Below are 20,287 nucleotides of genomic sequence, written 5' to 3'. Positions count from 1 at the left end.
ATGAAATGTTTTTCATGCAAAAACCGGAATCTTTCTGTTACAATAAGAAAGCATTTGTGAGATCTTTGAATGCATGTACCTAACTTACTTAAGAAAACCCTGTATAATATTTTATATTATAGATAGGGTTTTCTTATGTTTACTTCGATATTGCCGCCTCTGTTTTATTGGTAAGACCACCAGACTCAGACCTAGAGGTCAGAGGCCTCGGGTTCGATTCCCTGCGGAATAGCTTCCTGGTTGTAAATAAAAAAATGTTACTCCTTCCCTTTAATTACCAATCATCAACGCTAATTGGCTCATCGATCATTTTGGTTTAATGGCGCCTTTTATCAATCTGATTTTAATAGTATTAACATTTCCATAACGACCTGTCCAGCGCTGCCCGCCAGTCCGTCGCATCCAGGTACTTCCCGCCACCTTCACCAGATCGTTGTTATAGAATGGAATTCCTTGGGGGAGGCCTTCGTCCAGCAGTGGACGTCATTTGGCTGAAACGAACGAACGCTTATGAAATGGTAGGACTTAGCATTGTTAATAATAGATAAGTATTTCATTATTCTTAAAAACTCATTCGTTATTATGTAATCTGTTAATGCTCACACAATACAACTACTGCGACACAGGCCTGCGAGCCTAGTGCAGAAGTTGTGGTTTTACATCCCAGAAAATGATATCTATGAATAAATGATTTTTTATTTATTATTATACTTTGTACCTACCTAATGAGACCGGAGACCCAGTGGTCCAATGCCAAGTGAACGAGACTATCGAGTCGGAGTTCCGGGTTCGATTTCAATATTTTTTTGTACCCTCGAATTTGATCTCAGTTGTAATGTAATCGCTACGTGTAACTAGGTATAAGTAGTTTTACTGGTTGTTTGAGTGGATCAGGAAAGGAAGTCAACTTAGCAGCTGTTTAATTTTCCTACAAAGATAAGGAAAGAAAACATAAACGTTACTACACCCGGACAAAGAGAATCGCGAAGGTCGAGGCAAGTCTGCCTGTGAAAGAATGTAGCTAAATGTTAAACTGTTCGTACTCAATTGAAAGTTTCTGTCTGGCATTTGAGACTTTTCGATCAGTGAAGGTTGCGCTTTATCACGACATAAGTGCCGCTACATTCTTTTAAGAGGCAGCATGTCTAAACAAAGATTCAAAGATTATAAGTGAAGTGCAGCTTATCTCTCCAGCAAATACATATAAGGTAGATTATAGACATATATCCTTGGAAAAAAATCAGGGCAGGTGTACTTACCATCCTAGAGCTAGAACCCTGCATCCTACATCTGCATCCCTGCATCCTCACTAACATCAGGTGTGCGGTCAAATATCTGCCTTTGTTTGCAAAATTGTCTCCCGAATGACGATGCTCGTGAGTTCTTTGTATATTAATGTAAAAGCATGGAATTTTTATGTTTCTCCTTCTAATAATAAAACCGATGATAAAATTCAGAAGAAACCTAAAAGTACGCAAACGATATTCATCGAATTCAGGATTATCGTCTGTGTCATGCACACAAAATGTTATATCACAGATAATATTACGTATATCTACTTATCAACAAACGTGACATGCTCAGCTACGGGGCCGCTCCCTTTTCATTTATTTTGATTTAGGGTAAAAAACTACAGTGACCGGAGGGAGCCGTGGTAACAATTCCAAATAAGAATTGACAGCACTCGGAGCTACCGGGTTCGATTCATCACCTTACCTTAGTAGTAGAACATGTTAGTAGTTTCATGCAGTCCTACTATATTATATTTTTGCCCTACCAGCGCGTCGAGACCAACATTTGGCAAGTGCTGGGCGAAGCGCTGCAACAGTGTTACCACGGCTTCCGGTTTTAAATCGTTCGTTCGTTTCAGCCGAAAGACGTCCACTGCTGGACAAAGGCCTCCCCCAAGGATTTCCAAGAACCAAAGTGACTGACATAGCCCGCAGAATCGCTAAAATCAAGTGGCAGTGGGCGGGGCACATACTTAGCTCGTAAAGCTGATGACCGCTGGGGCAGGAAAGTTCTTGAGTGGCGACCACGAGCCGGAAGACGTAGCGGGGGCAGGTCTCCCACTAGGTGGACCGACGATCTGGTGAAGGTCGCGGGAGGTGCCTGGATGCGACCGATTTTAAATACCTAAATAAAAATAAAACTAACCGAAACCAACTCAAATTCATTTGTCCTGTTTGTTACCTACCTAACAATTAGCTCCAATGAGATTATTAGCTTTTTTCCTGAAAACAATAAGCAAATATCAAAACACTAGAGATACGAGTAGGTAACCTTTTTCAGAATACTATCGATAATTAAAATTATTATTCACGTAATAGATAGATTTAAGGTGAATAGATTGCATTGCTATGTCAGTCTTCAGAATAACAATGTACCTACTTAATAGGTACTATTTATATGTATAGGTACTTATTATTCGGTGACAAAATGATTCATCATTTCAGCCACAGGACGTATACTGTTGAATTTGTTTCCCCCATTGATTTGGAGATTGGCCGGTTGGCAAGAGCCTAGCGGGCCTTCCTGAAACCTCTATGAGGAAATCAGTCCACCTTGTGAATGGACCGTGGAGGACTGATTATCAAGCATTATAGGATATACTGATTAACAAAGATATACAAGAGAATGTGTTAGATGTACCAGATAGGTATTTTCGAGAAGCATCTCTGTGCCTCTAGCACGAAAAACTTCCGACTTCGAATCGTTTGCGTATTCGAATCGCCATCAAAAGATTTAGTATTAAAACATAAACAGAGCCCCTCTGAAAGTGATGTAAAGTGAACTTAGTATGAGAAATGGTAGAACGAAACTAATTTTGACAGTAAAAATTGTCACGTTATCGTTGAATTCGAAGGCTGAATATCGAATTTTATCCAATACGCAAACGATTCGAAGACGAAAGTTGTTCATGCTAGAGGTAGATCTGACATCTCTCACGCTCCCCGGCATTCGTACTATGTACTTTCATCTCTGACGCATGCGCTCATTTAAAAAAATATGCTTTCAATTTTAAAGGTTGACCCAATCTAGACACCTATTTGGGACTATTCGCCATGGTGCGAATGTGATTCAAAATCCAATCGATGGGAAAAATATAAGAAAGATTTAAATTGCATTAATTTAATTGATAAGCATTAAATTAATATTTATAGCATAACTTATTATTTTCCTCATCATCTTTCGTAATCAATATTTTACTTGTTGCATAAAATAAGTAATATTAGAATATTTCTTTGTAATCTAATGAAAGCTGGTAAATAAATTCCTATCACACCTAACATGATTTCAAGAGTTGTGATTGTTTGTTGATAAATTACACGCTGATAGTATTTAAATTTCAAATTCATGACGTAGTTATTAAGTCATATTGAGTGGGTACGAGGAAGGTAGGTACCGTTAGGTACTTATTGATGCCTGTGAATAGGTAATACAATGAAGAATGTTCACGAATTTTGTATTTTAGCTTTCTGTATTCTCTGTTAAAAATAAAAAATACACGTGAAAGAATTATTTCGATACGTCAATTAGTTTCCAAGATATTGAATTTTAAAAGTGCGGGCGGCAGCCGGCCCGCCATTTTATGCGCGTGACGTCATATTACAGTGACTGGCTCATATTTGTATGGGTGGAATCTTGCAAGCTGAATTAAGAACCACTTCCAGGCAACCGATTAAGCTGAAATTTCGCAAACACATGTGATTTGGATGACCATACAATATTATGATGACATGGAGCTGATCTGATGATGGAGCTGGAAGGTGGCCATAGGAACTCTATAATAAAACGACTTAAATCCATCGAGTTTGGGCTCGTTCGTTTTGTATTGATGAGTACTTTAATCAGGGTCTAATGATGGAGCTGGAAGGTAATTCACAATAAAACGACACAATCGCATCAAGTTTGGGTTTGGTTCAATTTTAATTTCTGTGATGGGTCTGGGTGTTAATAAGTATAATAAGTTTGTATTTACAAAAAAAATGTATTTAAGTATGTTTATATCCGTTTTCTAGTGAGCGGACACTGTGAATGTACGTCACGCGGGGTCACGTGACCGTCGGCGGAACTCAATATTTAAGCGAACTTTGAATGCCTATAAAATCATAACTATCGGGTATTTTTGAATGAAATAAAAACTAATGTATTTGTAAATGTAAAAGCCTAACTGTAACATAGGTTTCAAGTGATTTTGCATACCTAGTAACATTCTCAATTGATAAAGAATCACTAAAATAAGGAAAATTTTATGGTAATATTATCCGGTGTATTTCCCTCTGTCCTGTTTAGAGAACTGTGACATTCCGATGCTATCAAGTTGATGAGACATGTATTTTTGACAATACCTATTCGCAAAAAAAACTAAGAATGCAGCAAATTCTTTCAGGGAAATTAGTTACCTACTCTTTATGTTTTCTCTGGTCTTTTATCTGGCAGCCTTTGTTCGCAATGTAACTAAATTTAATTTCGGACCTCATCTGGCCATGCTACTATCCAGCATCCAGTGGTCTGGCCATAAGTATTGGCGCTACGTTACGGAATTGAATCTCATTAACTCAGTACAGTCAGCGTCACATAGTTCGTGACACCCAAAGTGACCAAAAAGTTGTAAACACAGCCTTATTTCAGTATTAACAAAATCGTGATGCGAACTTTTCGGTGACTTTGGAGTGTCACGTACTATTGACGCTGACTGTAAACAGTTTTTTTTTCTTCGGAAGGACTAAGTAAAGCCTTGAGCGGCTTTTTCAGCTTCATCGGACAATATGTGAGCGCAGATGGCTCTCAACCTCAAAGACTGAATAAACAGGCGCAGGAAGATACGAATTTGTTTTCAAATTAATTGTATCAATGAACATAAAAAACATCCGTCATTAAATCATAATTTTATCGGTAAATTCTGAAACAAACGGGCAGGGGTTATGTTTACGCCACAGATTAAAGTTAAGTACGGGGTCGCAATAGGTTACTACCGGTGTAGATAGACTCATGTTGACCAAAAAAATATTACACTACCTATGTAACGCATCACTTGAAAAAAGAACTTTTCTAGTTACACTACTAAATATTTCACCGAAACAGCAGATTGCATATAAAATATAAATTGATAAAATCGACGTTAATTATGAATCGATTTTAATGACGTTTTCATAGAATCGCTCGCCTGTTCTAATCACTTAATCTATTTCCCATCTCGACCGTATTGATTGTTTCAAGTGCCCGCTATTAATAGAGAACTAGTTGACAAACTTATGGAGGGCAATAATGAATAAATTGTTCCACACATCAACTGGTAGCGCTTATACGCAGAAAGTGCTTGAACGCCCGCCCACATCAAATAAAACATGCATTATGTTTATTACAAAAATGCAAGAGCTTGTTCATAACGTAAGTATACCGTCAGCGTCAGATAGTTCGTTGACAACACAACCTTATTCCAAACTAGCGGCCGCCCGCGACTTCGTACGCGTGGATCCCGTTTTACCCCCTTCATCTATCTCACGCGGTTTAGATTTTTTCATACAAATGTTTTTTCCCGCTAACTCCCGTTCCCGTGGGAATTCCTAAGTATACTATAATAACCTGCCCAGGAGTATGAAGAATAATTGTACTAAGTTTCGTTAAAATCTGTCGAGTAGTTTAAATTTCTATAAGGAACACACAGACAGACAGACAGACAGACAGACAGACAGACAAAAAATTTACTGATTGCATTTTCGCATCAGTATCGATCACTAATCACCCCCTGATAGTTATTTTGAAAATATATTTTCATGTACAGAATTGACCTCTCTACAAAATTATTATAAGTTCAGATGTAACAAAGACGTGTTGCGAACTTTTTGGCTACTTTGGGTGTCATGAACTATTTGGCGCTGACTGTACAGTAGGTAGAAGACACCAAAGGAGCTTGTTGTAATAAAGACAGCAGGACAGCCATGCACAGAATTCACAAATTGTTTTAAAAGTGGCTCTCAATCATGTGGGAATCGAACTCCCGTCCCGCTATGTCATACAGTGTTGCAGTGTTGTAGGTCTAGTAATTAATCCGCAGTTAATTTGTACCATGTAAATATGTATCATGGGGTTTTACTCCAATTTAGAGTCCCGTACATGTTTTCGAAAACCATTTTACCAACTGACAGATCCCATGGATTTTTTTCACTTTTATAATTTTCACCGAACGAACTGTAGAGCAATGCACGTTTGACCAACGCATCGTTTAAGTTTTTAGCAGTTCACCGAATGAATATTCGACCGTAAAACCATTGACATTCTGTACAATTTCTTACTCCTCTTTTGACCGCAGAAATCATTGATTAAGGAATATAACAAAAAGGCAAGTTTATAAAAATAATTATTTTTTAATATTTATAAAGTAAAAACATACATTAACAAGACTTTTTCATATGTATTTTTAAATCATATAATAACTTTTCGTAATAAGTTGATATCTTATTTTTTTAACAAAAAAAAAATCAATACTCTTGATTTCTTCATTTTTTTTTTTTTATGGCAATCCGCGCAGTATGCGCCGTGCCAGAGTCGAGTAAAACGGGGAAACGGGGAGATTAAAATATTTTCGGCAACGGATTTAAATTTAGGAAATTAGGATCAGGAGAGGACATAGGATATAGGTAGGTAACTACTACTAGTACTAAATACATAACGACTAAAATATTAAATACAAGAACAACAGGTTTATATCTTAATACTATTGAAATTTAAGTATGAAATAATACATTTATACAGTTTAAGTAAAGTAGACATACTATAGAGGTTGGGAACGGAATAATATGGAGAGAGATTAATGAGTTCAGGAGGACATTTCGGTTACTGTAACGAGGACAAGTGAAGAGAATATGATTGAGATCCTCGACCTCTATCCCACACTCACACATTTCGTCATTAATGATGCGTAGTTTATATAGATGAGCACGTGTGCAAGTATGTCCTAAACGCATTCTTGTAATGATAGATGTTTCCATCTTGTTAAATTTAGTTTTGAAGAACCATGGCTTCAACGGAATTGTTGGTTGAATTTTAAAAAATGTTCTCCCTTTAGTTACACTACTATCCTCCCATTCTTCTTGCCATTTCTGTAACATAGGTATATTGTAGTTTAGGTAACGTCACTAAGTCGTGAGAATAATTCAGATAGGGGAACAAGTCTCCACAATGCACTGCCTCGTTTGCTAGCCGATCAGATATTTCATTTCCCCTGATGTTTCTGTGACTGGGAATCCAAGCAAAATGTACAGTAAGTCCTTTCAAAAAACAATCATAAAGAGCACTTCTAATTTGGTATATTATTGGAAATTGTATTTTAGTTTTAAATGGGAACCTTTCTAGAGCTTGTAAGGCACTTTTTGAGTCTGTAAAGACAACAGATTTTTTTAGTTTTGTTATTGTAATATATTCCACGGCTTTAAATAGTCCAAAACATTCTCCAGTGAATATGGTGGATTCAGGAGGTAATTTAATTTTTTGAACAATGTTGTACTGTGAATGATAAACTCCAACGCCAGTGCAGGTATCAACAGAATGTGATTTCTTCATTATGTTCTAGTATTTATTTAAATATCGATCTTTTTCGAAGAGTTAGTAAAACCTAATTATATGTATGTATGTTCCTTATAGAAACAAAAACTACTCGACGGATTTTAACGAAACTTGGTACAATTATTCTTCATACACCTGGGCAGGTTATAGTTTACTTAGGAATTCCCACGGGAACAGGAATTAGCGGGAAAATCCTTTTGTATGAAAAATCTAAACGCTTAACGGAAGTTAGACGCTTGAAATTTGGCATGTAGGTACCTTAGTAAACTTAAACCTTATTTACAACAAGTAATTACCGAAATTCAAACGGGAATTAGCGGGAAAATCCTTTTGTATGAAAAACCTAAACCGCTTAAGTTGACCTGAAGTGATGCAGTGACCGCGCGCTCTCCGCCCTCTATCTCGAAAACGGTTCACCGTATAAAAAAATTTTTTAAACAAAATTTGTAGAGAATTTAGTATTCTACAATAATGATAATAAATACAAATAGCAAAAAACCCATAGGAAATGAGATATTTCCAAAAAAAGCGCAAAAAACCGATTTTTGTGACCTTTGACCTTAAAATTTAATAGTTGCTTACACCCTACCACATGTAGGTTTTGAGACAACTTTTAGGGTGTCAATATACAAGTATTTACAGACTTACAGCTGGGTATCTCTAATTCCGAGATTCTTACCTAATTTAAGCTTAAATGACTGGACTATTAATAGATTCGGATTTATCTAGTTATGAAAAAACACGATTAGAGCTAAGTAGGGATGTGGTAGCACATGTGGTAGTGATGAAATCACGGTATACCTACCATCGACAGTCAAATTAGTAGCAGCAATCTGAATAGAATAATAAAACAAAATAAGAAAATCTAGTTTTTATTTTATAAAAATAGGAAGTACCTACCCAATTTAATAATTTTAAACAAAATTCAATATTTCTTCAGTCATCTTCTTCAATTTCTTCTTCGTGAATTGGTCACCCAATCACATTTTCAATATTAAGCATTTTTTATAATATTTCAATTCCACCAACAATGCCCATTATGCCCAATTGGCTAAAGTGCGTTTCCAGCCCCTAACTTAAAGGAAAAAAAAGGTTAGTTTATAATAAATCATTTAAATAGATCAATATTTTATTTCACATAATTACACTTACAAAGGATGATGGGCACAAATGTATGGAAAGTGGTACCCGCTCCAATAGCCATAACCAATATATATTTCAAAAGGCCTTTAGATGTAGAAAAATGCCTGCTATGGGGCCAGTTCTAATTCACGTTTTGAAAGCAGTAATTCCACTAAGTATTATATGAAAGTATAACACAATCATCCATGTATACAAGTATGTACTATGACTAGATAGAATCTGTTAATATGACTAAAATAAACATTCAAAAGGAAAGGATTATACCTACGATGAACTACCCAAGCTATTAGCCCTTTATTCGCTTTCATCATCATCATCATGATCATTTTAGCCATAGAACGTCTAGTTGAACATAGGCCTCCCCCAATGATTTCCACAATGGCCGGTTGTTAGCGGCCTGCATCCAGCGCCTTCCCGCTACCTTTATGAGGTCGTCGGTCCATCCTGTGGGTGGAATTATTGGGTCTTGTGGGTTTATTCGCTTTAGCAACCCATAATAAGTAATAAAACTCTAACCCCTTTATTAATAAAAGTTACACCCTAGTTGAACTCTGGCTTAAATTGTCATTTGGTATGGAAATGTCATTTTAATCGAAGGTTTATCCTAGGTGTAACTTTTTATTAATAAGGGGGTAGTTCTTCAAATAAAAATATTTATTTCACAATTATCCCTATCAATAATATACAGTTAAGGAAGGATGCTGGAGCAGTAAACACTTCATGCCTCGCACAACCTAAGTACCATACGATGGATGGACACGTATGATACTTAGGTTACACAAAAAGTATGTTTATCTTCGAACGCAACCAGATCTGAGGCTGGTGGCCATAGTAAATGTTGTTCGTCTTGGTAAGACCTTTCAAACGACACTAGTAGCATATCTATTGGAGCCGGGTACCATTTTGCCCATTGTCCTTTATTAATTATATTTAGCAAAAAACTGCAAAACATATCCAGACGACCCAACTCCACAAAGCACGTCTTATATTCTAAAACTTACATGATCATACCTACACAAAGGACAATGACCAAAAATGTATGGAGTGTGGTCCAAATGTCCACCACTAACGAGACCTATGTAGTAAAATAGTCTACTAAATACTGATTCATTATAACCAAACCGCAATCAAAAATATGCTGTCAGTAAAAAGTTATGACTGAATGAAAAGTCAGTTTTTTACCTTTTTATCCGAAAAATGTTCTAGATATCATTCTATCTATTGCACATTTTGGACTAATCTACGCATGTTATGTCATGTTGCATGTGGCGCGGTGTTATCGGTCATTCTCACGATTAGGCGTTCTCAGCCTAATTACCATATCATTTTTGAAATTTGGATTAATTGGCTTAAACGCATTTAAATATAAAACACACGAAAAGTACGAATTTAACAATCGTAAAGGCGTCAAATTATTCAAAGCGGTTTTCACGTAAATGAGACCCAAAAATTTTATGGTCACGGTAATTAGATAAGGCTAATACTTAATCTAACGGTAATTAGAAAAGATATGTAAAATAGCAAAAAAACAACATCTTGCATTGATAAATTTGTATGCAAATATTATAGCATCACAAAAAAAGTTGTAGGTACTCTTAATAACCCTTTGCAAAAAAGAAAAACACTAATTTCTATTATTTATTGTATCAAGATATTTTCAGTATACTGCAAGAATCGAGGCTATAACAGGAACACTTAGTTTCAGCAAGAAGGGGCTACGTGTCACATTTCAAATAAGAGCATTTAGCTGAATCTCCACCTGAAGCTGAATCACCTCGATTCTTTTACAATAAGTTTTCTTATTAATGCTTCGCTTTCTCCTTAGCCTGAATGCAGAATTCTCAGATTTTTTTTTTTTATGTGACAGGAGGCAAACGAGCAGACGGAATTTAGAAGGGATGCAGCAAATAGATTTCATGACGGTCTAGTCTTTGTTTGTAAGCTTTACAGGAATTTTCTACACCCTCTTTGACGTTTGGTATCACTTCAGTGGACTTTGTAAACCAAGGTGTACGGCTCAAGATTTTTAATACTTTATTTTAAAAACGTATTTCTACATTTGCGAGGCTAAGTCGATGCCATATATGTCTACATGGGTCTTAGGATGCATTTGTATATAGTTTGTTCTCCAAGCTTCTTCTGCCCAGTATCCATTGCATATCACCAAGTTTTTTTTATGCATAACAAAGCAGGTAGGATGCAGTCTAGGATGGTACAAAGTGCCTATACACTCTCGTCTTGAAAAGTCCCATTGTCTGTTGATTTGTTCCCTTTTGTTCTTAAATGATCACGCCAGATAAGTGTTACTGTTGGACAATCTCATCTTCTTAGGCCAAAGGCAATATGAATAGATTTTAATGGTATTAAATTAGAATTAATTAATGATTAAACATGTTAATATCAATGATATTAATAGTAAAAATAAATATCTTGTACGAGACATGTTTCACGCAGGGGTGACATCTCCTGGTCATCAGGAAGCCCCGATTTCACTCCAGCTAACTTTTTTGTGGGGTTTGTTTTAGGGGTTAAAATAAACTCTAAAATCCAACAACCATGCAACAACTGAAGCTGAACATTCGTCATGAAATCGAATCTGGTTACTCTAACGAAAGCTTTTCAAAATTTTGATGTCAGATTGGAAGAAAAGTCCGTAAAGTTGTTATGCGAAAGTCTAGGTATATTTCATATTTTATTATCATACTTATTCAATCGTGAGTGCAATTTGTAGGTAATAATTTCATACAACGGTGATTAAAAATATATGGTAATTAGTACATGGAAATTATAAAACGATAGTTTTTCTTCAAAATTTCCAAAATCTGCAGGGTATGCAAATACTGTCTTACTACAACGTATGGAGGCCAAAGTACTGATTCTATTTAAATTAACAACGTGGATCTACCTTCAAAAATCTAGCATAAAAATAAGGACATGGTAAATAGAAAAATTGAAAACCAAAGATATGGTAATTATACTCTTACGCAATTCATCGACGGTACGCCAACGCAATAGACGTCTTCTTGCTAACAGGTCATAGAACTAACTAAGGGCTCGCGCCGCATGCGTAAATGATGTGTCAAATATTATTATTTAGGCTTGTATGCCCAAAAACAGAAAACGTCACGGGAATTAGGACTTTCGCTCGGACAAGCAGTTTTTTAATTCTAATTATTTACAGAATGGTTCTATTGAATTGATATTTTGCTATGCATAAGACAATCTTTTATACTCTTTAAAATGTTTAATGGAGTAAAACAAATCTATACGACTTAAAAATTACAGCCAACTTTTAATATTAAGTCGGTGTGCGGACGCGTAACGGTAATTAGAGAACAGAGGTTCATGAAATTAATTAAGTCACAAATACTTAAAATAGAGGCCTATGATTTAATGCACAACTGGATAGGGTTGTTAAGTAACATATAAAAATACTTGCATGTCTCTAATTTGTCATTTTTAACGATTTAACAGCCCGGACACGCAAAAACTAGCTCATCTGAGAATGGCCGTTATAGATGAATTTTATTAAATATTATACTAGCTGTGCCTACGACTTTGTACGCGTGAAAATAGTTTGAATAATATTTCCCATTTTTTTTTGAGAACCTGTTTTGAGACAAATAAATACTTTCTATTCTATTCTATTCTATTTTACAACATTTGTCTTTACTGCTCCGCTCAATTATATTCGTTGTAGTGTGATGTTATTTATCCTAAAACCATCCTTGATAAATGGGCTATCCATAAAAAAAAGAATTTTTCAAATCGGACCAGTAGTTCCTGCGATTAGCGCGTAAACTACTACAATTTTTCAAACAGTCATAACTTTTTACTGACAGCTTATTTTTTTTTCGTCCCATACTGAAAGTTAATCTCTATTTAATGGACTATAAGCCAATATAGGTCTCATTAGTGGTGGACATTTGGACCACTTTTGGTCATTGTCCTTTGATCGGAGAAAGAAATGTACTCAATATTAGGATTTTTAAAGTAATTTTATTGAACGTATAGAATTAAGAGATTAAGAATAATACAAATAATTAACCTACATAGACTAAATATTTACAAATATTTACAAATAAAAAATATGTCCCAAATCGCTGTCCAAACAACGCGACATGGTGCCCAGAATGCTGGCTGCATTTCCGCGCTGAATGGCCAAACTGATTCGTTGGCCAAGAAATGCGCCAGCTCTTCTATCACCTGTACAGTCAATCAGCCGCTTGGCTAATTCCCTGTACAGGCGATGAGCACTTGGTCCCCACGGACCTAGCGTCTCGACCCCAAATGGCTCAAACATGTAGGTACTACTAAGACCTACATATTTGCGTCGCTTGAGGGATTCCGCTGATGCAGCGGCAGTACCAGCCCCAGACGAGGTTTGCGGAAGATGAGACGGTGCCAGTGTGTCTACGCAGGTTGCATCCCACACTAGTGGCCGTCCCACCTTCCATGGAACCAAAGTCATACCATCAGGTCTCTTACCATCACTTCGAACCAGGCCATTTGGTTCAAGAATGGCCGGTACGGATGCGCTAGAAAGAGACCTGCGTATGATGTCATTGAGGCTGGCGTGACGGGAAAATCTCCCGGCACTTCTGCTGCATGACAGTCCGTGATGACCAAGGAAGTCAACCATGTCACCGCAGGGACAGCGATGGGGGACAATGCATGGTGCCCCCAAACGGAGCGAGACTGCTAAATTAAAAGTGGTATTATCCAAAAGTGTGCCAATATGAGGAGAAGGTAGGGAGTGAAGCCAAAGACCTGATTCCCACTCGGCTACAGCCAGAAGACGAGCTCGATCTGCAGAACTGGAAGACGTGTTTAATAAGTTATTCCGTACAAGTCTGCAGAGCGGCTCGTCCCACTGCCTTTGTGAGATGAGAGACAACGGCAAATTTTCAGAGCTTAACTGCCTCCAAGCGCTAATGCCTTCGGCTAGGTGGATGGTAGTTGAGTCAGAACACTTACTCAGTATTTTTGAAACCAATCCACTGGTGCTATGAGCCGAAGACAAAAAAGCCGGTAGAGCAACACTGGAAATTTTGCGAATACCCAAACCTCCAAACCTAATAGGTAGAGAGGCTTGGGTCCATGATCGATCATCTAAAGGAATATTTAAAACGGAGGAAATAATTTGTTTTATAGAGTTATCTAATTTGGCAGTTAAGCTAGGGTATTTCCAAAACTGTGAAGAACGAATGCAATATGTGAATTTAGGAACAAAAAGACAAAATCGAATAATTGTGCACGCCATGTGTGTGTTAATTTTAAGTAAACGGTCTGAAACATTTTCAAAGCTCTGTAATTTTTCGTCTGTGAAAGAAGCAAACGCTTCCTCCAATATAGGAGACCCAAGGAGGCGAAGGGAATCTCTTTTAATAATTTTAATATTGGGAGCTATGGAATTAAAATTCGAAATGACCCTTCTGAATTAGGGCAGGAGTCGGGTACAAACAATTCACATTTTGAAAAATTTAAATCTAAACCGGCTTTTTCAAAGTTTTGTGTTAACATATTTAAATCGGCCAAAACTGTATTAGGGTCTCCTCCAAGGGTCCCGTCGTCTAAATACCACACATTTAATTTGGAATTTAGTAAGGTTATGAAAGGATGAATTGATAGGCCGAAAATAGCTGGACCAAGAGGGTCACCTTGCTGACACCCAACAGCAGACTCAATGATATTATCCTTATATAATAGTTTGCTTGGGGTGCTATAGCACTGCCAAAGGAAAGGATAAATCAACGGAGCCTGCTCTTTTATTTGTGTCAGCAAGACGCCCCTATCAACTGAATAGCTTTAGTTGGTGACACAATTTTAATATAATTATCCATGGGAACTGTCTGAATATCGCAAAGAAACGATAAAAAGCGGGAGCGCATGGTGCCACTGGTCGCTGAGTTTTCGTCAACTGGCGGCCATGTTGAAGAAACGCAATTACCTGATTGGCTCTCATGGACTTAGCTACGTTTGAAAAAAAATGTCTCATGGATCTATCTGTCTTAGATAAAATATTACGACTTTAACGGCTTATTTCTCAAGAACCACGCTGATTTATACACGACTGATATAAATGTTTAAAACATATTTTTTTTCTCTTTGATTTGACACCAAAATCTCAAAAAATCTTAGAATTGGATTTATCCGAGTTTGAAGTTAAGCGACTCAATTATAAAAGTGAAAAAAATCCATGGGATCTGTCAGTTGGTAAAATGGTTTTCGAAAACATGTACGGGACTCTAAATAATAATAAGTACTAACTACGTATAATTTATTAAAAAAACCTAAATCCAAAATTAAATTTTATAAAAAATTTGGTGCATATCTTTACTTACCTTGAGCCTCCTACAAGCTATCTAAAAAGTCATCAAACGAGGATCAAGTTTTTCCTTAAAATCTGAATCATGTTACTATTTTTAAACCACCAGGAAATTCTGAAACACTTACAACATGGCTTTTGCTTTTGGGTATCGTTTTAGCAAATATTATCCTGTTATCAATAACGGAGTTATTTCTTACCTATTTATACTAGCAGCCGCCCGCGACTTCGTACGCGTGGATCCTGTTTTACCAATTATGGGTTGAATTTTGAAAAATCCCGTCTTATTGAGCACCTAGGTTTTAAAAGGAACTCCCCTTCCAAATTTGAGACTCTTAGTATGTTCTGAGATTTTCTGATGATTGAGTGAGTCAGGATCCCCAATAAAACAAATGTCAGTCCAGTCAGAGTTTAATAATAAATCCTCTCTCTCTCTTGGCCCACATCTCCCCTTATGAAAAGTAAGGTCACTCAGGTGTAAGCGAGCTTCTCTATGAAATTAAATTAGTAAAAAATTCGTTCGTTTTAACCGAATGACATCCACTGCTAGACAAAGGCCTCCCCCAGGGATTTCCACAAAGACAGTCCTGCGCCGCTCGCATCCAGGCACCTCCCGCGACCTTCACCAGATCGTCGGTCCACCTAGTGGGAGGCCTGCTCACACTACGTCTTCCGGCTCGTGGTCGAGCCGCAATATTAAAATTAATAATAGAAAATTCATTATTAATCCTTGTAGCATAACAGGACCATCTGGCGAATTAAGCCAATAAAATTGTCAAAGTAAGTTAACCTACTTAGGCTGGAAGACGTAGCGTGGGCAGGCCTCCTACTAGGTGGACCGACGAACTAGTAAAGGTCGCGGGAAGAACCTGGATGCAGGCAGCGCAGGACCGTTCATTGTAGAAAACCTTGGGCCTTTGTCCAGCCGTGGGCGTCATTTGGCTGAAACGACGACGAAGTAAACCTACCAAAGTAAGTAGGTACTAACTTCTTTCTTATTAGGTAGGCTAAGCTACGATTACAGAACCATTGCCAGACAGACTAGTTACCATGAAAATATCTTTTTCAAGGTAACTAAATTTAATAATCTTATCTAACAAGATAATAATATTGGGTGTAGAACTCGTTAAAAAACGATTGGATAGCGGTTTCAAGTTTTTCAGAACTCTTGCACTTAGACTTTTTTTTTTGTAAAAAAACATGATTCATACATTAATTACGAAGACGTGAGCTGATTACATATCTTTATCGAATGGTATTAAGTATTACGTATTATTTACTACTTTTGTGACTTAAGAGAGATTAACTACTCAAAACTTTTGGATTAATCTCTATTCCATCGACCGATGAGTCAACGGGTGCAGTCACAGGTGCAGTAGACAGACATAGACGATTTGTAGATAGAATAGAACTCGACACAATATTTTATACATAGATCAAACAAGACAAGAAAAGAAATACGGCACAATTTAGGCGGCCTTATCGCTATACAGGGTGTTAGGTAAATGGGTATATGAGCCGGCAGTAGCCCATGTTAACATAGTCATATAAATGGTATGGTGAAGTCAGAAATTTGATATCATCATATTTTTTTATTTTATTTTTCATACAAAATAAATTTTATAATATCCGATTTGTATGAAAATTAAAATAATTAAAATTTAGATATCAATTTTCAGACTTCACCATACCATTTATATGACCATGTTAACATGGGCTAGTATCGGCTCATATACCTAACACCCTGTATAGCGATCTCTACCGGACAACCTAGAGTCCTAGAGGACAGTTGATTAGTGTAGTAGAATGAAGATTATCTTCAAGGTGAGAGTGAATGGCACTTACAAGGAAGTATGTACATGTACCATCCTAGGCTGCATCTCACTTAGAGTAGGCGCACACCGTTGATTTTTCGTCGGCCGATAGTTTAGTCGGGCAGTTGATCAGTATGGGCAATGGGCATGTATTTAATGGGAGTGCGCACACTACGCCGATTCGATTTGGCCGATTCTTCATACAATTTAAAATCGGGCACAACTATCGGCCAACTAAAAATCAACGGTGTGCGCCTACTCTTAGCATCAGGTGTCGTGTTGTGTCAAATAGCTAGGTAAATAATAGCTGTCAAATGCCTCCTTTCATAAAGGTTGCTAAACCTTTGTTTGTCACTTGCTATCCGCTTTGCAATGGAGGGAAGTCGAACCATAACTTCGAACCTCCTCCTATGTTCTTCTGATTAATTTCGTTGCGGGTCCAATGACAGTTTAACTTTCCCCCGGGACAAACTTGACCTTCACTGGTTGGGTTTTTATTGGAGGTCAAACTGTAGATTCTGGCTACACATGCCTTGCAGCGGTGGGAACGTGAGGTGGGAAAAGTCCCCGTTTGCCATAAAAAATTACATACTGAAGTTTAGTCACGGTCATACTCCTTTGACATTTACTAAATCCATAAGTCTTATCTTAGGTAGGTATGTACACTAGTTACTCAAGGCCAAATGAGTAAATTCATGCATGTTACGAGTATGTACGAGTATTTAATTTACCTACTCATTTTGACTGCGCCAGCAAACTTTAGCCACGTGAAGACGCTCAACACCTACTGCACCACACAAAATCTTTCAAAATAGTTACTAACATTATACAGGGTGTCTCATGAAGGATGATTCACATTAACATTCGCAATCAGGATAAAATGCGTTCTAAGTTTAAGTTAAATAACTGGAAAATTACTTACCTACTTATTCAATTTCGCTGAACATACATAGGGGTTCAATCAATAGGTTTTGATATTCTCTAACACTAGACACCCGCTGGTACATCCTTCATGGGACCTGATATTCTGTAATCATAGAAACGGCATAATTTAGTCAGTCTTATTGCGAAGAAGCTACGTCTTCCAGATAACTCAACATGACAAAGTATGACGTAATGTAAACTACAGACCACCATTGTAGAGAAATAAACCAAAGTTAATCTTTCTTTTTGTAAGTTTGCCAACGTCTGCGGTACAACAGCTAGGGCATAAAAACCGTACAGCCTAGTCGATAGTCTGAAAATGATTCCATGTCCATGACCTAAATGCGGTTCATGGACAGTGTTGGTCGACCTAGATCCCTTTGTACCACGACGCTCTACATACATTTCGTGAATTATAGAGGCAGTGGCGTGCTTGTGAGCTAGGGTGCCGTGGATTGGGCCCTACCCTAAGCTAAAGGGGCTTATGCCCGTTTTCACCATCAATCCCTAATTTTTAAGTGGAACCTATGGTAAGACATAACAGGAATTTTGTTTTCATAGGGATCACTTAAAAATTAGGGTTTGATGGTGAAAACGGGCATTAGGACCCTGAGTATACAGGGTGTTAGGTAAATGGATATATGAGCCGACACTAGCCCATGTTAACATTATTATGCATATAAATGGTATGGTGAAGTCAGAAAATAGATATCATCATTTTAATTATTTTAATTTTCATACAAATCTGATTTTATAAATTTTATTTTGTACGAACATTTAAAAAATTAAAATGATGATATCAAATTACAAACACCCTGTATAACAAGCCTCGCGTTACTAGCTAAAAATATTATACATTGGGATGTAAATAGAATAGATTGTACTTTATATTTTAAGACTTAAATCATGGCAACTCATATAAAAGACATTAGGAAGAGATCGCCTTCCTAGAGATAAGGCTGTCAAAATTGCATCTGGAACATTTTTTGGTTTGTGTTTTGAATTTTGATCGATTTTATATTATTTTGGCTTGATTATAGCAAAGTTTCGTGAGGGAGGGAGGGCCTAAGATTTCTTGGGTCCTTTGGTTATTGCTACGACATGACAGCCGACAGGAATTTCGCAAAGCAACTCATGGAACCTGAAAGGGCTCTTATAACACTACCTGAATAGATTAAGCAGCCTATCTACAAAACAAAGCATAGTAGGTAATAATAAATAAATAACGTTGAAATTGCATTAAAATGATGTATTTCGCGTTTTGAACGCGTTCATGTGTAAAGTAATTAAGTTATTATCCAATCATATTTATACGAAAAAACCGGTCAAGTACGATTCGGACTCGCCGACTGAGGGTTCCGTATTCTTACTTTTCTCATTTTCATATCTTATTTATTTATGATGTGTTCATTTTCCATTTCAGTACAGAACCCTAAAAAAGACGTGAATTATGTTGAGGGCCATATTTTTTGTCGCATCATGGCTGGCGATTGTTGCAGGCAGGCGTAAGCATATTAAATCTACTTACCTACTCATTATCATTAACACAAACTATGTAGACCACTGCTGAACAAAGTGGGCAAGCATTGTCACAAAGATTATTAAATCCGGTCTTTTTGGTTTCCTTGTTTTTTAATTATTTAGATTCCTTGGACATCGTTGCGAATCGCTTCTTAAAATAACACCATTAGGTACATCGAGCGCGTGATGTTGCACTTGTTACGTGCTTGTGACCGTTGGTTTGCACCATTTTAAAATAATATTTTTATTAATAACCTAAATGGGTTAATACAATCAATATTGTGCATAAATAGGTAATATTATAAATATAAACGAGGAAAAATAAAAATAAATTAACACTCGCCAACTAAGTGCAGGCCGGCTTTCCCGTCGATGCGGTATCAATGACGTCATTTTCATTTATACAGGGTGTTAGGTAAATGTATATGAGCCGACACTAGCCTATGTTAACATGGGCATATAAATGGTATGGTGAAGACAGAAATTTGATATCATCATTTTGGTTTTTTTTTAATTTTCATACAAAATAAATTTTATGAAATCCGATTTGTATGAAAATTAAAATAATTAAAATGAAGATATCAAATTTCTGACTTCACCATACCATTTATATGGCCATGTTAACATGGGTTAGTGTCGGCTCATATACCCATTTACCTAACACCCTGTATACCTAACATTTTAAACTAATATAAGTAGGTACGGGTTAAGTACTAGTTTTGGGAAAATAAAAGCAGAATGCGTGACCTCCATATCTTTATTTGCCATAATATACAGTATAAAGGTATGTACACACTTCGATAGCTACCTATTAATGGGATTGTACAATACGACTTCAGTATGAGTTACAATTTCCTGGGTAATATCACAATCGGTGGGTCCGCTGTCGTTCGTAACATATTTAAAATCATTTTTTTTAATATTTATACAGACGACATCGCGACAGCACACATTTTATTACTGTTTACGAAGTTTTTGTTTGACAATT

This window comes from Ostrinia nubilalis, chromosome 22 (genome assembly GCF_963855985.1).
Source record: "Ostrinia nubilalis chromosome 22, ilOstNubi1.1, whole genome shotgun sequence".
NCBI lineage: Eukaryota > Metazoa > Arthropoda > Insecta > Lepidoptera > Crambidae > Ostrinia > Ostrinia nubilalis.
The sequence above is the reverse complement of the archived record's forward strand: the minus strand, read 5'-3'. Positions refer to the sequence as shown.